Source organism: Pristis pectinata, chromosome 27 (assembly GCF_009764475.1).
Source record: "Pristis pectinata isolate sPriPec2 chromosome 27, sPriPec2.1.pri, whole genome shotgun sequence".
NCBI classification, from domain to species: domain Eukaryota; kingdom Metazoa; phylum Chordata; class Chondrichthyes; order Rhinopristiformes; family Pristidae; genus Pristis; species Pristis pectinata.
This window is the reverse complement of record NC_067431.1, coordinates 7,209,859-7,237,624: the sequence shown is the minus strand read 5'-3', so window position 1 is coordinate 7,237,624 and position 27,766 is coordinate 7,209,859. Positions and strand designations below refer to the sequence as shown.

The window sequence follows — 27,766 nt, the reverse complement described above, 5'->3', positions numbered from 1 at the left end:
AAAACACAATAGTCTGAAAAGGAGATGAAAATGAGACTCCATCAGTCTGGGAAGAGAAAATACACAGTCCAAAGGTCAGTTCCACTGGTTGGAAAGAGGACTAAAGACCATGGTTTAAAAGTCCTTTTGTTGATTACTGTTGATTTTGCTCTACAGTTGCACAATTTTAAAGCACAAAAGGGAAGCTGTTTGGACATGGCACCTGTATTGCCTGAAAGAGCAATCGCACAGCCCCATTTTCCATATAACCTTTTAACTAATGCCAACTCTTTCAGCTATAAATCTGATTTGGCAGAATTTCCAATTTTCTTTCAACCACCCCCAACCTGGCTCCTTCCCCTTCCAGACTTTTGCTCCAGTGCAGTCTGCAAATACTATCTAGAAATTAACTGTAAGGTTGTAGCCATGGAGACTGACCTTGCAACTAAGCATGCAAGATTTGTTTAAAATAGATTTGTTGACATTTGATAGAATTAAATAGCAAAAACTGCCCTTCAACATGTTGATGCTTAAAGCAAAGGTTTGCAAAAAGTCAGAAGGAAGCACCTGAAGCAGATTATAGATGGTAATATTGTTGAATGGAATTAATAAAGTGAGTCAGGCTTAAAAGACCACTTCAGCCCATCTCAACTCATTCCTCAGATACGCTAATTGTCTCATTACATAAAGCTGCATTTTTAATTGCCAGTTCTGCCTCCGCAACACCATTTTGCAGACTATTACAAATATTACTTACAATTTGATTAAGACATTCATCAGGGTATCTATACTAATCACCATGTACCGGGGCAGCCAAGGCAACAACTTTGGGTGTAATCATAGAATTGCCACAGCACATGAGACTGATATTCGCCTTCTTGTGCCTGTGCCAGTGCGCCACAGGGCAATCCAATCAGTCCCAATCCTTCACTCTCTCTCTCTCTGGCCTGCATGCCGCTTTCCCTTGGGCCTATCCATTTTTCTTTTGAAAACCCAGATTCGAATGTCTCCATCCACCTCTACAAGAGTTTCAGAACATAACTATTCTCTGCATAAAAACATTTCTCTTATTTTGCCCATCACATTGATTCCCCTGATTTTTAAACCATCTGCTAACATACACTTTTCATCTCTCTAGACACATCACAATGTTGTTGTACACCTCTATCCAATCTCTTCTCAACCTTCTTTGCTCCAAGGAGAACAACCTCAGCTTCTCCAATCTAATTTTATAAGTAAAATCAGTCATTCCTGGAAGCATTCCAATCCATCTTTCCTGCAGTGTCTCTACAACTTTCAAACCCTGCTATAGCATGGTGAACTAAACATAGACAGTTTAGTCTAGACAGTATTTCACAAAGGTTCAAAGCAACCTCACTGTTTTTCTATACCATGACCCTATTTATGAACTCACTGGATCCCGTGTGGTTTATTAATTACTCTCTGAACACATCCTACAACTTTCAAAGATTTTGCACATATACAGCCAGGTCCTTCTGCTCCAGCACACGTTTCAACTGTGCTATTTAGTGGAAATTTTTGCTCCTCGCTCTTTCTGCCAAAATGTATCATTTAAAATCACTTAAGGAGAATTCACTTGAGGAATAATTCTGGGAGCAATTAAAATTGGGGAGGGAGGGGGGAAGTGGGGGGGGGAAAGGAAGAAAAAAAATGTTTAAACGTATCGAATTGGATGGGATTAGGATGAGGTGAGATTGTATAATGGTTACCTTATTGGGAGATGCCATCTGAATGATCCATTTCAATCTTACATTTTGCCTCAGTTTGTGAACAAATGGCTGAAACTAATAAAATGGTTTGATGAGGTAACTGCAAAGACTGATGAAGGAAATGCAGTCTGTATGGATTTACGGGAGGTTTTTTTGTCCAGCTTCCATGTAAAAGCTGGTTAACAAAGGTTGAGAGGCCTGAACTAATAATCCAGATGATGAGAGTTCAAGTTCACCAAATCAGTTTGAGAATATGAATTCAGTTTTTAAAGTATGGCAGATTGGGAGTAACTTGATTACAAAGAGACAGCAAAGGCTCGACAGGTCAAGTGATCGCCCTCCTATGCTGTTATGATTCAAAGATTCTCTCTATTAAATTCATCTACCACTTGCCTGCCATCCTACAAGGTCACCTATGTGCTCTTGCAGTCTGTCACTATCCTCCACACTGTTTGTCATATCTCCAAGCTTGGAGTCTTTCTATCCTCACATCCAAGTCATTAATATATATTAAAGAATAGTTTCAGCAGTGATCCCTACAAATCAGCATACTTTTTAAATGCAATCACCTCAAGTCTGAGAAATAACTATTTACTGTGACTTTCTGCTTTCGTTCCTTAAGCCAATTTTTTTTTAACCCAAGCTGCACTGACTTCTTTGTGCCTCCATTTTGTTAACCAGCTTTTACTTAGGACCTTGACTAAAAATCTTCTGAAAATCCATGCAGACCGCATTCCCTCCATTAGTCTTTGCTGTTACCTCATCAAGACTTTTTCTATCAGCATCAGCCATTGATTCACATCCTGAGGCTATAGAAAAAAAACACGTAAGATTCAAATGGATCATTCAGATAGAACATATCTTCAAGTGAGAGCAAAAACTATTCTCAACAAAAAACCCTGAATAATATTAACAAATTTAAATATATAATCCCAGGGTGTGTTAAGTTGCCATTAGTTGCATTATCAGGGGTAACATGCTACAATTTAATAATGGAACAAGCACTAGACACTTCAGAACACCAAAACTGACTTTTGCAAACTTCAGCTACGTAGTTAATTGAAAATGGCAAATCAAACAAACAAGGTGATTACATTAAAAGGTATTATACTACTAATGCCTCATGGCTCAGGCAGAGTGGTACTACCTATGGGGGCAGTTAGAGAAGGGCAACAAATGCTAGCATTGGTTAATCTCCACATCCTGTGTTATATTAAAAGATGTCAGAACAATGAGAGTTAGACACACACGTGTAGCAAGCATATAACCTCGGGGTTCGTGGGATGTCTGCTACACGCTCATGCCTAACTCTCACTGTTCTGACATGGAACATAGAACAGTACAGCACAGAACAGGCCCTTCGGCCCACAATGTTGTGCCGACATAGCTAATCCCTCCTACCTACAGAATGCCCCTATCCCTCCATTTTCCTCTCATTCATGTGCCCATCCAAGCCCCTCTTAAAAGCCCCCAATGAATTTGTCTCTACCACCCTATCAGGCAACGCATTCCAGGTATCCACCACTCTCCCAGTAAAAAAACTTACCCCCCACATCTGTTCTGAACCTACCCCCTCTCACCTTAAATGCATGCCCTCTGGTATGGATCGCTCAATAATGGGAAAAAGATATTGCTTGTCCACCCTATCTATGCCCCTTATAATTTTATACACTTCCAACAGATCACCCCTCAGCCTCTGCCGCTCCAGAGTTTGTCCAGCCTTTCCTGATAGCACATGCCCTCTAATCCAGGCAGCATCCTAGTAAACCTCCTCTGCACCCTCTCTAAAGCCTCGACTGCCTTCCTATAGTGAGGTGACCAGAACTGCACGCAATGCTCTAAATACAATACATGACTTGTGCCCACCAACATTTTTAAAATATAACCCAGGATGTGGAGGTTGCTGCCAACGTTAGCATTTGTTGCCCTTCTCTGATTGCCCTCAAGAAGGTGGGAGCAAGCTGTGTTCTTGAACTTCTGCAGTGCATTTGGTGAAGGTCGAGCTGTTGGTAGGATTCCAGGATATCGACTCAGCAATGATGAAGGACAATACATTTCCAAATCAGGATGGTACATCACTTGGAGGAAGGTTTGTCAGTGGCAGCATTTCTATTCTCCTACTGACCAGTCCTTTTAAGGATTACAGTCAGAGACTTGACAAAGAAGCCTTGGTGCAAACATCTCTTTGGTGATAGGCAGTGCAACCATAGTGCGATATCGTTGGGAAAAGTGTTTAGGGTGGAGCTTGGGGTGCCAATCAAGGGGCCGCTTTGTCTTGTATGGTGTAAAGCTTATACGACTCCAGCCAGTGCTGCGTTTTAAGCATTATAACCATTAACATTCTGACCCATCTGTTATTCTAAATATAATGAAATCGTGGTTGCCATGACAAAATTGTATTACATTAGAAGCAAACGAACAAATTAACTAATGCACAAAAACAGCACATTCCTACGCAGTTACAGTCAATTATCAGCACAATTTGAAACTAAGCACAACCTTCAGCATAAATGCCACATGACAAGTCCAATTGCTTCCTATCGAGGAACTGGAATGAATGATATTTACACTTCTGCCTAATTAAATAAAACACAAAGGCATTCATTTGAGGCAAACAACTCTGCATCTTGTCACCAAGACAATAATGGCATTCAGTCATCCCCCTCCCCAAACTGGCAGCAATTATGTTTAATAAATCTGATTATGTACTGAGAAAGATTATTAACTGTGGTCTTCACAATGATGGCTGTGTAGTCATGAACATGGTTAGTATTCATGCTGTGAAAACTTCTTCACTTAGGTAAAACGACTAGCAAAAGTTAACGTGGGTCCCATACAGGCTGGGGCGGGGGGAAATTATTAAGAAATAAGGAAACGGCATGAGGGAAAAAAAAGTTTGCATGTCTTCACAGAGGAATGTATGGAAAACTTCCAGGATCTGAGGAGAAATACTGGTCCACACCAGATGAGGAACTCAAAGAAATTAACATTATTAAAAACTAGTCTTGGAGAAATTAATGGGAAGAAAGATGGCAAATAGCCAGGGCCTGATTACCTGCACCCCAAGGTTTTGAAGGGGATAGTAAATGCACTGGTTGTCATCTTCCAAATTTGCATAGATTCTAGAACAGAATGTAGAAAAAGAGAGGAGACCTGTAGATTTAGCCTGACATCAATAGTAAAGAAACTGTTGCAATCCATTATTAGGGCATTAGGATCCAGGGACTTAGAAACTAATAATATGAATGGGCAGAGTCAACATGGATTTATGAAAAGAAAATCATGTTTAACAAAACTACTAAGGTTATTTTTGGGGTTGGAACTTGCAGACTAGTTGATGAGCTGGACTTAGATTTTCAGAAGGACTTCCATAAGGTGCCACACAAGAGATTATGAAGCGCCATAGATTGCAAGTGATGGGGACAATATACTGGCGTGGACTGAGAATAGGTTAATGGTCAGAAAACATCATGTAGGGTTAAATGGATCACTTTCAGGTTGGAAGTCTCAGCTGGGGGCCTCAGCTACTCACAACCTACAGCAATGATCTAAGAGGGGAGCAAGCGTAACAGATCCAGCTCTGCTGATGATACAAACTAAGTGGCACTATGGACTGTGGTGAAAGCACATAAAGACTTCAGGTGAAACAGTTAATGAGTAAGCTCAGAGGAACATAATGTGGAAAAATGTGAAGCCAATTATTTTGGTGGGAAAAGGTGGTGGCAAATGATTTTTTAAAATGATTAGGGTTAAGATAGGTTATAGAATCATATAGCACAGTAATGGGTCCTTTCAGCCCATCTCATCCATGCCGAGCATGATCCCTATCTGTGCTAATCCTATTTCCCTCTGCACCTTTCCTATCCAGTATCTACCCAAGTTCCTTTTAAACATTGTAACTGTATCTCCCTCTACCACTTCCTCTGGCAGCTCCTTCCAGATAGCCACCACCCTCTGTTTGAAAAACGTACCCTTCAGATCTCCTTTAAGCGTCTCCCCCTCACCTATATCTGTGCCCTCAAGTTCTAGACTCCTCTACCCTGGGAAAAAGACACTGACCATCTATCCTGCCTATGCCCCTCATAATTTTATAAACCTCTTTAAGGTCATCCCTCAGCCTCCTACGTTCCAGTGAGTATTAATCCAGCCTATCCAATCTCCCTTCACAACTACAACCCTCTATTCCTGGTGAATCTCTCGGTACTCTCCCTATTGCTACCACATCCAGTAGTGTGGTGAGCACACTATACGGAATACTCTAAATGTGGTCTAACCAGTTTTGTACAGCTGCAATGTGACATCCCAACTCTTATACTTGATGGCCTTTCAAATCAAGCATAAAAATATGCTGTTTTCACTACCCTACCCCCCCTGTGTTGCCACTTTCAATGAGCCATGAACTTGGACCCCAGTGACCCTCTGTATATCCATGCTTCCAAGGTCCCTGCCATTTACTCTCTATGTCCTACCAGGATTTGATCACCCAAAGTGCACTTCCTCACACTTGTCTGGTTTAAATTCCATCTGCCCTACTCTGCCTAACTTTACATCTATGTCCCCCTATACCCTTAAACAACTTTTTTCACTGTCTATAACTCCAGCAATGTCATATTGTCTACAAGTTTACTAATGAGACCATCTACATTTTCATCCAAGTCATTTATATATATTACAGACAACAAAGATCCCAGCATCGATCCCTGCAGTACACCACTTGTTACAGACTTCCAGTCAGTAAAACTTACATCCAGCACTATCCTCTACCTCCTATCACCAACCCAATTTTGGATCCAGTTTGCCAACATGCATTGGATCCCTTGGGCCTTAACCTTTTGGACCAGCCTACTATGCAGGACTTTGTCAAAGGCCTTACTGAAGTCCACGTGAACAACATCTACCACCCTGCCTTCATGTTGGTGTTTAGAGGGAGTCCTCGGACATGAATCACAAAGGAGCAGATAAAGCAAACGATTAGGAAGGTAGTTAAAGCAAGACTTCTGAGTGCAAGAGTACAGTTGTCTTACTCCAATTATACACAACCTTGGTGAGAACATATCTGGAATATAGTGCGCGTGCCTTTTCTCTCTACCCAAGGAAGGACATATTCATGACAGAGGGTGTGCAGTGAAGGTTCTCCAGATTGATTACTGAGTTGGTAGGTTGTCTCATCAAAGTGCACAAAATTCATATGGGGCTTCCTAGGGTAGATACTGGGATGATTCCCCTGACTAGAGGGCTCATAACCAAGGTTTAGAATCTCAAAATAATAGGTATCTTCACCGAGAAGGTTTGTGAATCTTTGGAATTCTCCACTCGTAAGGCTGGAGAAGCTCAGCCACTGACACAGACCAATAGATTTTTGGATCTAATGGAATCAAGGGATTTGGGGTTAGTGCAGGAAAGTGCCACTGAGGCAAAAGTTTGCCCACGATCCTATTGAATGGTGGAGCAGGAATGAGGGCACAAAGGGTCTAATCCTGCTTCTACTTCTTACATTTTTACATCCTTATGGTCAGGAATAATTAAGCACATTCCAAATTACATCTGGAACAGCCACCTGCTGCAGCTGTAAAATGAGTGGGAAATGTCAATGATTGAACGCAAATGTTTAGAATTAGACATGAATGTAATAAATGGAGCTTGCCCAAAATGGACCAGATGTAGAATAAGCATATGTGCACACATAAATGCAAATCTGAATACATTTTCCAAAGCCTTTTTGTTTCAAGTTATTGTAAACATGAATTTAGCTGATGAAGCTTGACTTGTTTGTGGGAGGTTAGGGGGTGTTTGAATGACTCCACTAACTAAGAATACAAGGAATAAAAGGAGCAGTCTCTCATTCCTGCTCCACATTCAATAAAATCATGGTTGATCTTTTACCTCAGTGCTGCTTTCCTGCACCATCTCTGTATTCCTCAATCCCATAAATAATCAAAAATCTACCTACTTCTGCTTTGATCGAGTCTCCACCGTCCTCTTAGGTAGTAAGTTCCAAGATTCACTACTCACTAGGTGAAGATTTTTCTTATTATTTCAGTCCTGAATGGCTGACCTTTCACCCTGAGACTATTTAGACACACCTGGAAACTTCACCACATCTACCCTGTCAAGCATCAGAAGGATTATTTCTTTTTCATTTAAGACCACCTCACATTCTTCTGAACCCTTGAAAGCAAAGGCCCTGTCAGCTTAATCTATCGACATAGGGAAAACCCCTGATCCCAGAAATCGATCTGGTGAGTCTTTCTACAGCCTCTCTCTACACTTGCCATCTCAAGTCGATCCTTCTTTGGGTAACTGTACATAATTTCCAGGTGCTCCCTCACCAGGGCCCTATAAGAATTCCAGAAAGACATCTTTACTCTTGTACTGAATTGCATTAAGGGCCAACATGCTGCTTGCCACCTTAATTGCTTGATGTACCTGTTTGTTAGCTTCTGGTGATTAGTGTACAAGGTCCTCTGAACACCCAAATATTTCAATTTCTCATCATTTTCTAAAAAAAAGCTTTGTACCTGGGACATGTTATGTTTGGTCCCCTCTTCCAAATTATTCAGGTAGACAGTGGGATACGGCACTAATTCAAGTGGCATGGCATTAGGCTGCATCTCCTGACTTGCCTTCTGTCTATTCACCAATTCTCAATCCAGGTCAGTATATTACCAACTCATGCACTTGAACTTTAGGCAATAATTTCTTATGTGCCACATTATCAAAGTCCAAACACACCACCTCCACTGATATTCCCTTACCTATTCTGCTAACTAGATCACTTTTTTTTTCAGTTTTGTCTGACTGAAATTCATATTTACCCGGCCACATCGCACAAGGTGGGAAATCAGATCAGAAAATTTCTGACTTTAAATACCTTCCCTATTGGGTACACAGGATGGTATTATTCACTGTGCAACGTTCCTACTGGAATGTTGTAGGGAAACACGAACCCTGGGAATGGTCACCACTGCACATTGTTCAGACAGTATGCTCTTACTTGCACATGCAATTGGAAGGCCCACGATAAATTAATGGCTTGCTTAGATCCTTGGAACCCCCTTCCACAATCTCTAGCCTATCCACGACCACCTCTTCTCACCACTCCAGTGGTCGCTCATTACCATTCCGATCCTTCACCTTCTACTTCCGACTTCCCCCCAACGAAAACTGATGGATTCCCCACCCAAAATCCCTTCACAAACTGCCGACATCTCACTCCCCCAGCCTCACGGTCACTGCTCTTCTCCCAACATCTAAGCGCAATGCCAGTCCTTCCCCTAACCTGCTTCAATCCCTCCCCACCCAATCCACTCGTCCCACCAGCAAATGCTGTGCTCTGACAAGTCCCCCCTTGGGAGGACCAGCAGTATATTTTTGGCTTAGGGCTCAAGTGTAACTTAAGATGTCTGTGCCGTACCATTGAACAAAACAAGAAAATGAAAGCAACAAAATACTTCAATATACATTGAGGCATAAAAAACAAAAAAGAAACAAATTCCAATTAATTCTACCTTTGTGTCTTGTAGCCACTTATCTCCATTTGAATGAATGAAGACAATGCTCCCCCACCAACTCAGTCAGGTAGATTCACTAACATTTGAGCATTTCAAAGGGACTGCTCCTTCCACCCGCACCTCTCACTCCCCATTGTATGGCACTCTCCCATGGAACCACAGGAGGTGCAACGCCCTGTCCATTCACCTCTACCCTTCCCAAATAGACTTTCCAGGCAGCGATTCACTTGCCCAATCTGGTCTACTGCATTTGGTATTGGTATTGGTTTATCATTGTCACTTGTACCAAGGTACGGTGAAAAACTTGTCTTGCAAACCAATCGTACAGGTCAATTCATTACACAGTGCAGTTACACTGAGTTAGTACAGAGTGCATTGAGGTAGTACAGGTAAGAACAATAACACTACAGAGTAAAGTGTCACAGCTACAGAGAAAGTGCAGTGCAATAAGGTGCAAGGTCACAACAAGGTAGATCATGAGGTCAGAGTCCAGATCATCCTATAGGGGAACCGTTCAATAGACCTTCCCTACACCAGAGAAACCAGATGCAGATTGGGTGATCATTTTGTGAAGCACCTGCACTCAGTCAGCAGGAGTGACCTTGAGCTTCTGGTTGCTGCCATTTTATTCGCCATTCCGCCCTCACTAAAATGCCTCTGTCTGTAGACTCCTTCAGAATTACGAGATCCAGTGTAAGCTCAAGGATCAACTCCTCATTTTTCGTCTGGGCCTGTTACAATCTGCAGGATCAATACTGAAATCACCAACTCCTGATAACTTGCTGTTTCTTTTTGCTTGTATCACGACTGACCGTTTGTGCTTGCCATTCCTTTCCAGCACCCACCGTTTTTTGTTCTTTCATTTGTATATGCTGACCTGATCAGCACATCTCATTTGTTCAGACTATACAATGTTACCCAGACTTCACAATATGAGCAACACATTACACAGAAAAAGCTCAACTGTCCATTCAATGACTTATCCATCATTTCACCCTACTATAGACACTCCCTTTGTTCCACACATTGCCTCCCCCACCTTCTCTGCTCAATTGCTTTTGCTCTTTCTCAGTTCTGAAGAAGGGTCTTCGACTTGAAATGTTAACTGTTTCTCCTTCCACAGATGCTGCCTGACCTGCTGAGTTTATCCAACATATTTTGTTTTTAATCTCCACCATTAGTGTAAGGGAACTAACATTTGTAGTCACTTGTATCTCCAGTGTTAGGGAACTGCCACATAATTGTGCCCCGCCATTGTTCTCCGTGTAGAGTCCAATATCTGAGCTTGTTTGGGAAAACTACAGAAAACAGTTGACAGCAACTTCAGGACATTTTAGTGGACTATTGTTATGACAACCCATTCAATCAAATCATGAAGATTTTATGTTTTAATCTTTCTCTGCGGTATCTTTATGACTATTTTAACTCAAAATTCAATTACATTTTATATAAATACTTCAAAAAAATCATTGTAATGCTCAATTAATAATTTAAATGACAGTAAAGAAAATGTGAAATAATGGTAGAAGCAAAATTGCAATATGAGCACACTGAACTTCTAACGAATGTGCATCCACATGTTATACATTAGCATGGAACCTGATTTTGCAAATGGACAGTATATTGCCAGTTAATTTTAATTTGCTGATCAGTGAGAATGAAACGTGTAGTTTTTCCTCACCTTTTCCCTTCCACCGTTTTCCCCAACTTCCAGAGCGATGCTTAACCCCACAAGTTTGCCTTTACTCCTGGAAATTTCTCTCAAAGCCACTTTTATTTGCTACTTCTCACCTTTCAGAACAACTTTCAAAGTGAAATGTCCTGTTGCAGGGCTTTGGTCCAAAACATCGACAATTCTTTCCCCCCCCCACAGATGCTGCTCGACCGGCTGAGCTCCTCCAGCAGATTGTTGTTTCAAAATAAAAACCTAATCTGATAATTGATCCAGTCCCCATTTGGAATTTTCCATCTCCTTGCCTTTTGACATACTGCTCCACCAGTATGGCATATCCTTATTTCAGAGGGACCCTACTTAATGGCATTTACTCCTTAGATTAGAAATGCAAACTAATATTGCACTGTCACGTTGTTAGAAACTTTTGATATCTGTCCCATCAAATTCTTAATATTAATTCATAACTGAGGAAGGCACAATTCTAGTCCAATGGTCCCAGCACCCCAGGAACCACATGGATTGTCTTGCACGTGACAGATTCTGATAGTTGCTTTTTGTTCATTAGAAATATAAATATTAAAGATGAGGAAAGGAGCAGGAATCACACAATGATATCACTTGGAAAGCAAGTAAAGAAGATGAAGTAAATCTGGATAATTCCAACTGAGTAATTTTTTCCATAATTACAACAGTGACTGCATTTCAAATGCGCTTCATTAGATGCAGAGTCTGAAACAACTCATTACCATGGTACACCTTGTATTGATAATTCATTCCTTACCTTTCAATGTTACCCACTATTTCCTATTAACAACCATGTGTAATTTAGGACAAATAAAGTCCAGAGTAAAATTATTTAAGGCTAATTTCTCATTTTCAATTTTCCAGCAGCCAACACTGCCCTCATTATTCTGTAAGAGAGGTCACAATAAGCAGTGGCAGAAAATAGGATTGATATAAAGGGAAGCCAACAGCTAAACCACTGGGATGAAGAACCATGTTATGATTACACAGCAAATTAAAGCAGCTACGTTGTATCTGCAATGGTTTTAGTATTTTCCTTTGTACAAGCATGAATAAAATTAGTTTGAATGAAATACTGCAGTGACCTTATACTGATGTACAATGAAGTAACAGCATTTGGATACAACAAAAGCATGCAAATTAAAATTGTCAACTTCGGCAGCCATTATACCTAAGATTCGAGGTACCTCAAGCAATTATTTTCAAAGGTGTTTTTCAACAAATTACATCCAACGGAACTCATGTTTCCAATCGCACAACTCACGTTCAACAACAATCTGGATGGGCCAGAAATTCAGGCTAGAATTTAACTGCTCTGAAGAACACTTGGGTTGGGATGATTGTCCTCCAACAAACGTAAACAGCATGGTTCTAGCCTGTGGAGACTTTTGCCCTTTATCCTCCATGACTTCAGTTTTATTAGAGCTCCTTGATTGCATGCTTAGCCAAATGCTAATGTCAAGGGTCATCATCCTCACCTCTGAAAGTTAACACTTTTGTCCTTTTTTGGATTGAGGCTGCAATGAATTCTGACTGAGTGTTAATGGAATATAAAGGGAGATTCAGTAAGCGGGCTAATGATGGGTGCCCCTTTCTGTACCTCCTATAACTTTGGTGATGACTGAGAATAGGTTGAAGGGCTGAAAACTGGTCAACCGGTTGGTCCTGCTTTTTGTATACAAGGTGTTCGTGTGCAACCTTCCACAATGTTGGGTGGATGCCAGTTTTTTTTTAGCAATACTGGAACATTTTAGCTGAATGTGCAGGTAGTTCTGGTGCACAAGTCTTCAGCACTACAGCAGGGGTGTTATTGGAACCCGATATGCCTGCCTAGAGCACAGAGCAACAGGCTTTGAAGTCTCCCACCCAGTATACATTCCATCCCTTTACCACACCCAGTGCTTCTGCTGAGAGATATTCAAATGGACAAATACTTTCTCGTCTTAAAATCTGGAAGACATTATGACACTAGAGGACATTATATCTGTGCTCATCAAAAAAAGCTACCCACACTCCAGTATTCAGTCTTAGCCCTGCAGGTTACAGCTCTTCAAGTACACTTTCAAGTTCTGTTTGAATGTTATGAGCATTTCTGCCTCCAGCATTCCAAGAGTTTCAGACCCTTAACACCCTCTAGGGCAAAAAAAAACCCTCACCTTCGCTCTCATGCTTCTACCAATCTTTGAAACTATCAACTGAGGAGGGAAGGCAGGTGGTAACCTGCAAGATTGTTGTCTGTACTTGAATTAATGTCATGAGACTTCATGGGGTCCAGAATCAATGCTGCAGACGTCCAGAGTTCCTGCGTCTACCTGCCCCCACTGATCTGTCACCAATGAAGGGTCTGATCTACTGATTGGAAAGGACATACCCACAGATTATATGGATTGGTCTGAAGCACTGACTGAAATGTATGATTTGGTGAGTATGGCTACGTATGAAGCTGTTGCTTTACAGATCTGCTGGCTTTTGTAGCGTTTGAGGTCAATGCTACAAGGTCTATCTCGTTTTATTCTAATTGTTTTAATTATTCCTTGTTTTATTGTAGTGCCCTGGCAAAACTCAGTAACTTTGTAGGCTATTTAGTAAAGTAAAACAGTACAGCACAAGAACAGGCCCTTTGGCCCACAATGTCTGCGTCGACCATGATGCCAATGTAATCGCATCTGCCTTCACATGGTCTATATCCCTCTATACCCTGCTGCTCACGTGTCCATTGAAACGGCTCTTAAATGTTACTATTGTATCTGCTTCCACCACCTCCCCTGGCAGCGTGTTCCAGGCACCTTCTACTTTCTGTGTAAGTAAACCTGCCTTGCATATCTCCTTCAAACTTTCCCCCTCTCACCTTAAACCTACACCCTCTAGTATTTGACTTCTCCAGCCTGGAAAAAAAGACTCTGACTATCTACCCTGGCTATGCCTCACTTAATTTTATGTATTTCTATCTGGTTGCCGCCTCAGCATCCAACGCTCCAGCAACAACAATCCAAGTTTATCCAACTTCTCCTTATAGCTAATATTCTCCAATCCAGGCAACATTCTGGTGAACCTCTTCTGCACTGTCTCCAAACCCTCCACATCCTTCCTGTAGATTGGTGACCAGAACTGCACACAATACTCCAAAGGTGGTCTAAACAAAGATTTATACAACTGCACCCTGACTCCCCAACTTCTATACTCAGTGCCCCAACCAATGAAGGCAAGCATGCCATATGCCTTCTTAACCACCCCATCCACTTGTGTTGCCACTTGTGTTCACTTTCAGAGGACTATGGTCTTGTACCCCAAAATCCCTCTACATCAATTCTCCTAAGGGTCCTGCACGGTATACTTTCCTCTTGCATTTGACCTCCAAAAGTGCAACACCTCACACCTGTCTGGATTAAACTCTATCTGCCATTTCTCCGCCCATATTTCTAGCTGATCTATATCCTGCTGTATCCGATGAGAACCTTCCTCACTCTCCACAACGCCACCAATTTTCATGTTGTCTGCATACCTACTAGTCAGGTTACCTACATTTTCATCCAAATCATTTATATATATTAAAAACAACAGAGGTCCCAGCCGATACTTGTGGAACACCACTGTTCACAAACCTCCAGTCAGTGGAACACCCCTCCATCACTACCACTGTCTTCTATGACCAAGCCAATTTTATATCCAATTTATCAACTCACCATGGACCCCATCTCCTGGACAAGGCTCCCATGAGGGATCTTGTAAAATGCTTAAGTAAAGTCCATGTAGACAATATCCACCGCTCTACCCTCATCAGTCATCTTTGTCACCTCCTCAAATTTGTGAGACATGACCTTCCTAGCACAAAGCCATGCTGACTGTACCTTGTAGATCGACACTTTTCCAAATGCAAGTAAATCCAGTCCCCAAGAATCTTCTGCAACAATTTCCCTACCACTGATTTAAGGCATACAGGTTTATAATTTCCTTGATCATGCTTGCTGCCTTCTTAAACAAAGGAACAACACTGAATATTCTCCAGTCTCCTGGGACCTCACCTGTGGCTAAAGAGGATTCAAAGATACTTGTCAAGAACTCAGCAATCTCCTCCCTTGCAGAAGGCTAACAAGAGACAGGCTGTCTGGACATCAGAGAACTAAATGGGTTTATGACCATCTGGTACCGTCACTGTCATTACTAATTCTGCAGGCTTGTTATACCAGATTACTTAATTAACTACTGCAGATTGCATGGCACCAGATCCACTCAAGGAATCAATTGTGAAACCACTAGGAAGTAACCAATAATGACTTTCAAAATCTAATATGTCACAGCTTATTGTTTATTAATGAAGTTTTGCAATCCATGGAACAACCAATCCATGGAACAACAATTCAACTAATAAGAAATATTATACTTACTTCCTCCTATTTAGGTTTTAGCACAATACCTTTGATGTATAATATTCCATACAACTTGCCTATATAAGAGTGTCTGCAGATCAAGGTGATTAATGTACACAAATTACTTTGAAACTTTGAAAGGCAAGATCAGGTATCTGATGAATAAAACTTGCTCCTTTCTTTCTTCAAAGAAGGCATCCATTTCACCCCTTCCCGAAACAACAGTCCAGATGCAGCAGACTTTGCTAGCAGTTCTTCACTACACTTACCTTTCTAACTGCCAGAGTGATTGGAACTCCCACGCGATTGTCAAAGTTCTGAACTTACTGGTTGAGCTTTGCAGGTGACTTCTTGGCTGCACTCCATCACAAGGACCCCAATGCTGAGCAGCAACTTGCAGGAGTAACTCTGTATTCATGCTAAGGAATCTGCTCTCAGATCTTGTGCCAGGATCTGCGTGCCGATTCATCTGAATGGGAATTTTACAACTTCAGGGATGGTAAAGTAAGTTATTTTTTAAGTTATGTGCCTCAGTATTGTTTCTAATTATTTAAAATGGTTTTAGAGTTGTTAGGTGATTTTATTGCTTTTTTCAGAAATTATTAAAGCATGTTTATGTTTATTTCATCTTTAATAGTTTATAAATGTCAGGAACATTCAGAAGCACTGAAGTTTGGCTGCTTTGAGAGACGGTGAAGTTGGCAGAGCTCGGCCCCATCAGCAGAGTTTTACTGAAGGGATTGATCCAGTAAGGTTTTACTGCTCATGTCCTGGACTGCCTCAGTCAGCAGGTTCACCTTTCCGGGGCTGCAGATGTGCAGACGGCTGCTCTCACTCAATCAAGTCCAGCACTAAATTCTTTTGGAAACCATGTGGATTTAATGATAATCACTCCTGAGCAGGTGGTGAAAAACAGAATGAAAGCCTCTTGTTGTGATTCATGATATGGGACCAGCGGTGTGGACTATGGGGTGGGGGGGAGGTTAAAAGAAACATTGCCACAAGATGGGATTTCTTCAATAATACACAAGGAGTGAGGGAACAAACTTGCATTTGTAAGACACATCGGATGACCTCAGGTTTATCCAATAACCAATTGTACAGTCACTGCTGTAAAACAGGGCAGCCAATTTGTGCACAGCAATGAGATAAATGGGCAGATAATTCCAGTAAATATTATTTGAAAGATAAACACTGATCAGGGCAGTGGGAAGAACTCCTCTCTCTTCTTCAAATAAAGTGACTGCTTGCAACCACTGCAGAGATCATAGTTCAACGTCTCAGACAACGCAGTGCTCCTTCCTGGAGCATTGGGTTAAACTGTGTATCCGTCCAAATTCAATAGGTTTTTGGGTATTATCTGAATTTGTAACATTCAAATTTGCATATTTTATACATAATTATTCCCCTACAACTTGGCAAAAAAGAAATGTAAAGATCTGCATTCATACAGTACCTTTCATACCCTTTTCAGAACACCCCAGAGTGCTCTACAGCCAATACCATACCTTCTCAAGATTCACTGCTACTGTAAGAAACATGACAATCTTCATTGAGGAAGCTCCCTCAAACAACAATACAGCAGCAACCAAATAAAACGTCCATTAGAGAAATAAATATTGGTCAGGAACACCTGATGCCATGATACTAAATATTGACAACCCAATGGTTAGTTACACCCAAAATAAAAACAGTAAATGCTGGAAACTCTCAGCAGGGCAGGCAGCATCCATGGAAAGAGAGTTAACATTTCAGGTTGAACTGACAAAGGGTTTTTGGCCTGATATGTGAACCGTTCTACTTTCTGCGCATGCTGTCTGACTCGTCGAGTGCTTCTGACATATTGTGTTTTTAGTTTAGATTTTCAGCATCTATAGTTCATTGATTATCAGTTACACCTAGCCAGTCTTTTCCAGTGAAACAGTGGAGGGAAAATTCCAAAAAGTAGAACACAGAACAGCACAGCACAGGAACAGGCCCTTCAGCCCACGATTTTGTGCTAAACTAATAAAATGCCTAACTAAACTAATCCCTTCTGCCCACACAATGTCCAAATCCCTCCATTCTCGACACATGCATGTGCCTATCTAAGAACCTCTTGAACACCTCTATTGTATTTGCCCCCACTACCACCCCTGGCAATGCATTCCATGAACCCACTACTCTGTGTGAAAAAAACTTACCCACTCTCATCTTAAATGCATGCCCGCTAGTATTTATTTGGACCCTGGCGAAAAAGATAACAGCTGTCTACGCTATCTATGCCTCTCATAATCTTATAAACTTCCATCAAGTCTCCCCTCAGCCTCTGCTGCTCCAGAGAAAGTTTGTCCAATTTCTTCTTATAGCACATCCCCTCTAATCCAGGCAGCATCCTGGTAAACCTCTCCTGCACCCTCTCCAGAACCTCCACATCCTTCCTCTAATGGGGCGACCAGAACTGAATGCAATTCTCCACATGCGGCCTAACCAGAGCTTTATAAAGCAGCAACAGGTACATGCAGGGGCGAGGCTTAGAGGGATATGGGCCAAACACAGGAAATTGAAACTAGGTGGGTGGGCACCATGGTTGGCTTGGACTCGTTGGGCCAAAGGGCCTGTATCCGTGCTGTATTGCTCTCTGTGGCTCTCTCTAACATAACTTCCTGACTCCTGAACTCAAAGCTCAACATGCCAGAAAGCTAACACTGTGATGGAGTGGCAGGATGAAATGATTTTCTGGAGAAGCCAATAGAGCCTGCACATTCACAAGTAAACCTTATAAACCAATGGTGCTAGTCTGTCTCACTGTGTGGGCTTATCTTTAGCTTACCACATGATTGTGGCTCATGGCCAAATCAAACACCTTTGTGTGAAGACTACAATCACATTACATCAATTGCTTGAACAAACAGCTTGAAATAGTTATCAGAGAGCCACAGAGGCTATCAGCTACAGATAAACTTGCCAACAGCACGCCACAAAATAAAGAGCACTAGATGCGCACTGAGTGATTGGGCTGTGCTCAGCAAACAAAGTGTTTCAGGTATTTATAGTCACCAAGTTCTCTAATACACATCTGCAGAATTATTCTTAGCCCTCTTAACGATAAACTGACTTTCACTTTAATTTCCATACACTGACCAGCCTGGGTCAACATTCCTTTTACATTTCTGCTGATGTCAGTAAAGATGTTGACGCCAAAATGAAACACTCACACGAAAGAGGGAACAGAGATAGAGGAGGAAAGAGATTGATAATAGGGAGAGAGTAACAAAGAATTTGCTGGAGGAAGTCAGCAGGTTGAGTCGCATCCATGGGAGGAAAAGGGAGAGAGCGACATTGAAGAGGGGTCGAGAGGAGATAGAGTGAGAGAGAAAATAAATAAAAAGGGCAAAGAGAGAAGATAAAGAAGCAAGAGAGGAAAACGAAAGGCAAAAATCATAAAAATATGCAAATGCTAGAAATCTAAAATAAATCAGTATGAATACATTTATTAATAAATAAATTAGAAGCAATCAGCAGGTCAGGCCACATCTGTGGGAGGAGAAACAGAGTTAACGTTTCAGGTCAAAAACACTTCGTCAGAACGGGGAAGTCACTAAGGACCCTCACCACCCGGGACATGCCCTCTTCTTGTTACTACCATCGGGGAGGAGGTAGAGGAGCCTTTGGACCCACACTCAAGGATTCATAAACAGCTCTGTTCCCTCCGCCATCGGATTTCTGAATGGTCCATGAACCCACGAACACTGCCTTGTTATTCCTTATTTATGCACTTTGTTTTATTTTTGTAATTTATTGCAATTTTATGTCCTTGCACTGTACCGCTGCTGCAAAACAACAAATGTCACGTCACATAAGACAGTGATAATAAATCTGATTCTGAAGAAGCCTGTTAAACTGCAGGCAGGGTGGGAGAACGTGGGGGATATCTCTGACAGGGTAAAACTAGGGTGACCATGGGGATAAGCTGTTACAAGGTTTTATGGTCATGTTAACCCTGTTTTGCTTCCCACAGATGCAGCCTGACAAACTAAGAAAAACGTAGAGGGCAGACTGTCCCAAACCATGCAAATGGAATGTTGCTCTGATGCTCTAATCAGTCCACAAGATAAACATTTTTCACAAGTTTAATGAACACCTGGTCTTCACTGTTATCATTGGCCTTGCTGAAAATCAGAAGCTTCTTGTTTGGATAATCCCAGAAATGCAAACCTGCCATCACACTTTCAGTCTTTAGCATTTCTAACATGAAAGACAACACAGAGACTCAGCTTTGCACCAATTAACTTTATTAGTTTGCTGAAACAATGTGTCTCAACCTGAAGGCACAATGCTTTGGGTCCATCATGGTGCACTTTGCTGAGTAAAACAGAATTGTATGTCTTCTGCCCATAATGTTTGTCCTTGACCCACAAGCTTGGTTCAACTGTTTACACTTTCACCCTGGAGTGAGAAACCAGTGGGTTAAACCCCAATTTAAGCACATAATTTAAAGCCAGTATTATAGTGTAGTTGGATGAGGGTGTGCTGCATTGTGGAAAATGTTGTTCCTTAGAAGAAATGAGTTTGACCTGGTGGCCATTACAGGGACATGGCTGTATAGTGAATAAGATTGAGAGTTCAAAGCTCCAAAATACACAGGGTTCGGAAAGGATGAGCAAAAGAGGCGTGGCAGCCTTCAGAATAAAAGATGAAATAAGGGAAATGAGGAAATTCTCGAAAAACAGAATGTAGAATCAGTATAGGTGAAGAGTGTTTAGTTAAATCATTTCTCTATTTAGACTGCACCAGCTCACAAAATCTTGGCTTAGAAGCTGAAATGAAAAGGTAGCTAAAGCCATTACTGCAAAATGGAGTTAGGAATAAATTGAGTGCTCACTCTATTGACAAAAGGCATCCACATGCAACAGTGGCATACTTAGCTCTCTAGCTTATGACTGTGGAATCTGGGCTCATTGACAATGAAGAAAGAAAACAGAACCATTTTCGTCTTCAATCTCTGTTGAATCCTTGACAAATATCAATGTGACAAAACTTTCAATTTCACTGCATGTCTTGGTCCCATCCAGACAACACAATTGTGCCTCGAGGCGAATTCTCTCAAGAAGCAAGATTACAATTTAACAGAATTTTATTTTTGAGATAATTGAGATGGAAGCAAGGTTTCTATACTTAAATAAAGCTAATTGTAATGTCAAAGTAGCTCAGATTATAAAATTAAATTAACAGATTTTCCAGTAGGTGAACAAGACAAACACTTACTAATTTGATAATTTTCAATGAATGCATCCACTTTGAGAAAAAAACTTCACAGGAAATGTGATTCTTTCATGACTAACCAAAAGGAGTTAAAAGATGACCTTAAACTAGAGGAAGTGACTTAACACTGCCACAAGCTGAGGATCTGAAGATGGAGAAGGTTTCAGGTGCCATCGATGAATGTCTAGAAAAACAATAAGGAAGGTAAACGTAAAGAGCAAGAATGAAGTAGCAAGAGTTTCCATAGATGAAAATCAAACATGTGTAGAAGCTGGAAGTCTGAAACTAGGACAGAAAAGGCCAGAAACACTCAGCAGGTCAGGCAGCATCTGTGGAGAGAGAAGCAGGGTTAACCTTTCAGGTTGAAGACCATTCATCTTCAGCTTGAAACATTAGATCTATTTCTCTTTTCTAGAGATGCTGCCTGACCTGCTAAAATTTTGTATAAAACTTTCCAAAAAGGAAGAAAATATCAAAAATGTTTCCCTTAGAACCATACAGCACAAAACAGGCCCTTCGGCCCACCATGTTGTGCCATCCATCAAACCACCCTCACACTATCTAACCCTAGAAGCAGAGGCAGGAGAATTACAACATGGAATAAAGGAGTAATCAAGGCATTAAACAAGTATTTTGAAACTGATTTCCCTGCAGAAAACATAATAAAATATCCAAGGTAGCAGAAAATCCAATGATCTAATAAGAGAAAGGAATTTAAAGTAAGTAATAATCATAACAAGATACATGAGAAAGTAGGAGAACACCAACAAATGCCCTGCATCATAGGATAGTGAAAGAGGTGACCACAGAGACAGTAAAATCACCATTGATGTCCCAAGTGTACGGGGCTCTATTTAGACCAGATCTGGAAATACTGTGTGTAATTTTGGCTTCACCGCCCAAGAAGACATACTTACCTTGCCGGAAGGCAATATACATTCACGAGATTGATTCCTGGAATGAGGGGTTGTATTGCGAAGGATTAAGTGATCCATACTCATGAGGTTTTAGAAGAATGGAAAATGATCAAATTAAAACAAGTAAGATTCTTAAAAGGGTGGCTGCAGAGAGGCTCCCTCCTCAGGGTGGATACTCCAGAATCAAGTGGTATACTGTCAGGATAAGGAGTAATATTTTTAGTCAGATGATTGCTAATCTTTGGAAATTAGCCTAGAAGTTTGTGCATGCTCAGTCACTGGGAAACTTTAAGGTTGACGTGGACACTGAGGGCCTGCAATTTGAACAGGACAACTACACTCAACACCGACATTAGCAAATTCTTTAGCAAAGATGTGAGGATTGGGTGGGAGATTGGACAAGGTACATGAATGGGGTCATGGTTTTTACTGAATGCCAGTTCCAGGGAAGAGGTGGCCTTCTGTTTCTGCTTCTTGTACTCATGTTCCAGGTGTCTTCCTGTTAGCTCTACTTGTTGGTGACCGCACTGCAAGAAATTCTTTTTCTGTTCCACTGAAAGTACATTGATAATTTAAATGTTATATTTTTAATTTGAAAGCAGCTGTGGCACTTCAACTCATTTTATGAGTTTTGCATCCAGCGACAGTGTCGAAGAGAGATTTATGAGACCGGATTTTAGTGAGCAACTTCAGCATTTACTCATATAACTGCCCATGTTTCTCACGCAATGGTCCACTATCTCCGAGTGTCCAAGGAATTGCTATTTGTAGTTGTTTTTCCAACTGTACTCTGCCACTGAGCTCCTCACAAAGTTCATCAAGGGAGCAGAAGGCTGTGGTATCTCCCCTTGAGTCATCGCCACTGGGGGCATAACTCAAAATGAGTTGAACTGCCACAGCTGCTTTCAAATTAAAAAAATACTTAGTGCAATGCGAAAGGAATTTCTTCTTGTTACATCACCAGAAAATAGGGCCTACAGAAAGACACCTGTAATACAAGAAAGTCAAAGAGAAGGAAGTCATCTGATCCCTTGAACTGCCTTTCAATAAACCATGGTCCATCCTTTGCCTTGTCTACATTCCCACCCAAACTCCAGATCTGTCAACTCGCTTAATGCTGAAGAATTTATCAGCTTCATTTTAGAATACACCCATCCTGCCCAATTTGCATATCTATCAATTCCCTTTGTGTCCACACAGTCTTGAGTTTGCTCAATGAATGAGTATCCAGAGCTGGGGTAAAGAACTCTTACCATAAGGAATCTACACAAACAACCTGCCCCAAGTTAAAGTTCAATGTCAGTGACCTAGTTGCTCATTACTAACTGTTCCTTGGGGTACGGCTGCAGCAAGTAGTGAGATGTGTGGAGCCACAAAAGGTTAGTATGATCATAGGCCTTCGCAGGAGACACACACAAAACTGAGCCCGATCAAGCATAATTCAACCTTTCAGTCAATTTAGGTTTCTTTTGAAAGATTGCTCAAGTCACTTAGATGTTTTTGGGTGCAAATTCTTTTTAAATATCATAGATATTCTGTTTCAACATTTTTGAATTTTCTGAATCTCATCAACATTTCTGGGATGGGCTTATTCAGACCCACCCCTTTCACGTAAAGCCCTAACTGCACAACAGGTCAAGAAGCAAGTGATCGACCAGCCACTGACATCCCACTGGGGATGTTCAATTGGAACATTAATTGGAGGTCAGCAACGTGCTAGGGCAGACTGCTGTTGACTCCAAATTCTGGTCAATATATTCAAAGTCAGGCTGAATTTGGATAGAGACGACAGAGCAAGATTGTTTGCGCTAACAGACGGTCAATAATCAAAGAACACATATTTATTAGCAATAAATTCAGTGCAGGAATCAGAATTTTTTTTTACATAGATCTGAAAAGGATTGTTTGAAAGAGTGTCAGAAGCAGGTTGAATGCAACCATGAGTGTGCAAAGTGATCTGGACCTAAAAAGAGAAGATTTGCAAGACCACGGAGATAGAGTAAGAGCTATTATTTCACTGCAATTGGTACAGTATCAATTGGTATCTGGTTCAAGGTCCAGGGGACACAACACACAAGCAACGATCTCGTCACTGTTATAGGAGTTCACAGAAATTACTCAGCAATATTCAAAAGCCAGTTCATCACTTATTTACTTTAATAAATTCAAGAAAGAATGCTCATCTAGCAGAAGGGTAGGAGAGCGAACAATGAGTTGATAATCCCAATAGGAAACAGAAGTAAAAACCAGTGTTTATTGACACATGAAATTAAATCTGAATACATCACGAAGTCAGTCCTACTCTGGGACCCAATTTATTTTGTTTCTCCGTTTCCTCCTTTCACAAGTGCTGACTATTCTTTTCTAAAAGGCGAATTTAATCACATATTAATTTCCAATCTCCTTTTTCCCACCTAGTGATGCCTTTCCACACTATTCAAGAGGACAGACATGCCAGAAGTCTGTCCGTTGCTCAGGCATCAGTCAGTCCTCTCCCATATGTGGCTCCACACCACGACCAAAATCTGGTAGCCTGACCCAAGTGTTCTGATTACAGAACTGGCATCACACAGAATCAAAGTCAACCCAAGTCATAAAAGGACTGCCATGGAGTATCAAGGTTGCTATATTTACCTTGTCATGATCTGTAGGAATGAGTAAACAAAAATTAATACTGACTGGGCAACTGTACAGGACAATAGGAACCCACCCAGACCAGCAGCAAAGGACTGCAAATACACCTCAGGTTCTAGCTTCCAACTGTCAGTGCTTAAATCACTTCTACAAGGCAGAATCCACAACTCCAAGTATCTCAGAATATTCCAACGATTTTTTTAATATGTCAGGCAGTTAATAACCACTTCTCCTTTTGACAGCAATAGGAAGCATGAAGGACTTCACCCCCCTTGTCCCAACCACAGCCTTCCTATTGGCTGAGTGAACTGTGATGAAATGCATCAGCTTCATTTGTAGCCCGTTATAAATTGGCGAATTGAACTGTTTGCATCGGGCTCAATGAAAACCAAGCCAACAACAACACTAAACAACTGAACAACCAAGTAAAACAAAGTGACTTTATTGCAATAAAATCATTAGAAGTGCAGGTGAAAGTCTCTCAGTGCTGAGCCTTCACCAGGGAGAGCGCAGAGTACAACTAACCTGTGTGCTTTTAAGTGACTAACACTTGGACATAATATAGCTCTCCATCAGTAACCTCAAAACACTATTTGTTTATATAGCATGGTTAATATCAGTAAAATGTCTCAAAGCATTTCACAGAAGCATTATTTATCAGAACTTCATACCAAACAGATGACCAAAACCTCAATTGAAAAAGATAAATATTAATCGGATCTTAAAATAGACAACGATAGAATGATTCAGGGAGGGATTCAGAAGAACAGGGATAGTCAATAGAAAACCAGGAGGTGGTATTGGAAAAACACAGAGACCCAAGGGTCAGAGGGCTTTGCCTCATGAAGATCACCCTAAAGATCCAATTTTTCTTTAAGTGCTTCAACAATATTAAAAACCACCTCACAAGAGAGATGCACTGCTAAGCAACACAGTCGAGAGTCCAGAACAAGACAAGCGCGTTATTGCATGTGCTCTCATGTATAAGCTTTCTATGAGGTCAGATGGCTCCAGTTTGCCATTCACAGATCTTCCACTGAGCAGCCATGTACAGTCGAGGCCTGATTTGGCAGGACCCAGTGATTATAGCGTTGACTTGTTCTTTTAATTAAAAAACTGCACACACTTGAGCATTTTAAACAATATATTCCCCTCAGATCATGCTTTTACTTCAGCCAGCATTGTTCACTATTGAGATATTAAAGTAGCAATGTGGAGGGAATCTGAATTTAATCTTGTCTACTGACTAAAGAATAAAAAACACAGATCACCACAAGACCAAAACCATGAAGGTGGGAAGATAAAATAGAGATATATCTGACCAGCCACCAGATAACAGACAGATACCACCCCCAGTAAACCTATATCTAGGGGAATCACTATATCATTTCCAAAAGAAAGGAATGATTCTTGATGTGGTTAGTTGACTTTCTTTCTCATGTTAATACACAGCATCAAAATACCCTGCTCACAGCCTCACTGCCAGCAGAGTTTGTTTTAAAAAAGAACGCAGGACCCGTGAGAATAAAAGGCGGAGGGTTTAATTATGCATCAATTGTAATGCATAGATTTTAGTTTTCTGCTTCACAAAATCTGTTTGAGGACATCAGTGGGGGGTTAATGAAAAGGTCGATTAGTCATTTAGGATTCTCAAACTAACTCAAACTGCACCATTACAAACATACACTGCAAATGAGATTAGCCTTTCAGGGAATCCGTTTAAGGTTTTAACAGAGATTTGTGCTATCAGCCTTTGCTTTTAATATAAAAGATTTTTTTTATATTTTACGATTGCTAAATTGGAATGAAAATTAATTGTAGTAAGAGATCCATGCAAAGGACCATGGATAGTTGTGTCTGTGTAAAGACAAGCTTGAAATGCGAGTGCTCATAGAGGTAGCGCTCCCACCCGTTCCTGGACTTGACTGAATAGCAGCATCAGGCTCACCCCAAGCTGCCAGAGAATTTGATGTTTATTAACAATTCTTTTGTGGAGTAGGCAGATATCCAGCATTGTCCTGGAGGTTCCAAGAACGATAGATTAATATTCGACACAGTGCTGCAAGCAGCCCCAGGAAAGAAAATTCTAAAAGCATTAAAAAGGTCTTTTTTATTATTACTAGCAACTGCAGATGCTGGAATCTGGGGCAACAAACAAAGTGCTGGAGGAACTCAGCAGGTCAGGCAGCATCTGTGGAGGGAAATGGACAGCTGGTGTTTCAGGTCAAGACCCTTCACCTGGATTATTTTTTTAAAATGTTATTGAACAAAATAAGGACTGGATGGGGCAGTTGGAGGTGGCGGGTGAAAACGATTTAAAAAAAGGATTAAAAAAAAACAAAAAAAAGACAGTCAAAACGTTTCCCTCTACAGATGCTGCCTGACCCACTGACTTCCTCCAGCATCTTGTGTGTTGCTCCAGATTCCAGCATCTGCAGTTTCTTGTGACTCTATATAAAAAAAGAGTTAGCTACCTAGCTCTTGGCAGCAAAGCCAAGTTGGTGTCTGAAGTGATGGAAAATTAAACTAGCTCAAGTCATTATACTTATTATGCTTTTTGGACTAACATAGGCAAAGTATCCTTCCTCTATACCTATCCCCCAAACAAGCACATGATGTGCTGGGGCATAAACACATGCAAGTTGCAGTCTCACCCTTGCTGTCCATTATATTAGCTGCAGAACAGCCCATTCTGCCCATGCTCCAATCCCATCCATTGACACAGCACTGCACATTCACCTCTCTGCAGAGCACGTCCCAAGATACTCACAGTGGAAAATTTCCCTAACAGTGACAAACAAGAGTCCCACTGCATGAGCATCCAGAAAGGCCATAGTCCTGGGAAGCAGCAAGTAATGGAAGGAAATAGGAACACTTCGACACTGTCGAAATGCTGACAAAGAGGCCATAAATCACTCCTACAACCAATGGCACCCTGTAAAACACCCTACCCTGTTGGTAGAGTCGGTGACAAGCAAATCTGATTAGCAGCAATCAGGTTTTCAACGACTCAACTCCAGAGAGAATAATTTCCCCATTTCTTTGTACTAAGAACTACGGGAACTCTAGCCTTTAACAGTCTTCAAGTAAGGAATGAAGCCAAAGCATATAAGACAACAAAACTTGTTTTGGGGTCTGTGATGAGAAAACACAAGGCCCTGAAACCTTGACATTTTTTTTCTTTATTAACATATTGTTGTTTTTCAGCTTAGTTGGCATGGTTCAGTTGGTAAAACATCTGGAACTTCCAAATTGTGCTCATTGTTTGTGTTAAATTAGCTTAGCTTAGCTGGGGCATCTTTAGAAGCACAACTTATTCTTTAGTTAGAAAGGAAGAAAGCCAGAGAGAGCTTCTGCCACCAAGTGGCCCACTGCGATCTCTGCTCGTAAGCCAAGGTGGGTGAATGTCAAGAAAGGAGTGAGGGAAGAAGACACAGCGACTTGGTGGGACTGGAGTCTACCAACAGTCAGTGGCCAAATCCCCAAAGAATGCTCTTTGCAAAGAGTCACTGGTGAGCACATTGTGACCATAAGACATAGGAGCAGAATTAGGCCATTCAGCCCACTGAGTCTGCTCCACCATTCGATTATGGCTGATTTATTTATCCCTCTCAACCTCATTCTTCTGCCTTCTCCCCATTACCTCTGATGCCCATGTCATCTCAGGAGTCAGGACCTTCAAGGA

At 41.2% G+C, this 27,766-nt stretch overlaps 1 protein-coding gene across 7 annotated transcripts in view; it reads right to left on the bottom strand.

The window, feature by feature from the left end:
* Nucleotides 1–27,766, bottom strand: part of pknox2 (pbx/knotted 1 homeobox 2) — a 381,361-nt gene that overhangs the window by 173,222 nt on the left and 180,373 nt on the right. The window contains exon 3 of one of the 7 annotated variants that reach the window (XM_052039850.1): nt 15,614–15,755. The exons of 5 other annotated variants lie outside the window; for them this stretch is intronic. The gene's annotated coding sequence lies outside the window, so the exon portion shown is untranslated. Of the gene's footprint in view, nt 1–736; nt 840–15,613; nt 15,756–27,766 lie in introns of those variants that run through there. One more of the 7 variants, XM_052039851.1, reaches the window with a different exon arrangement.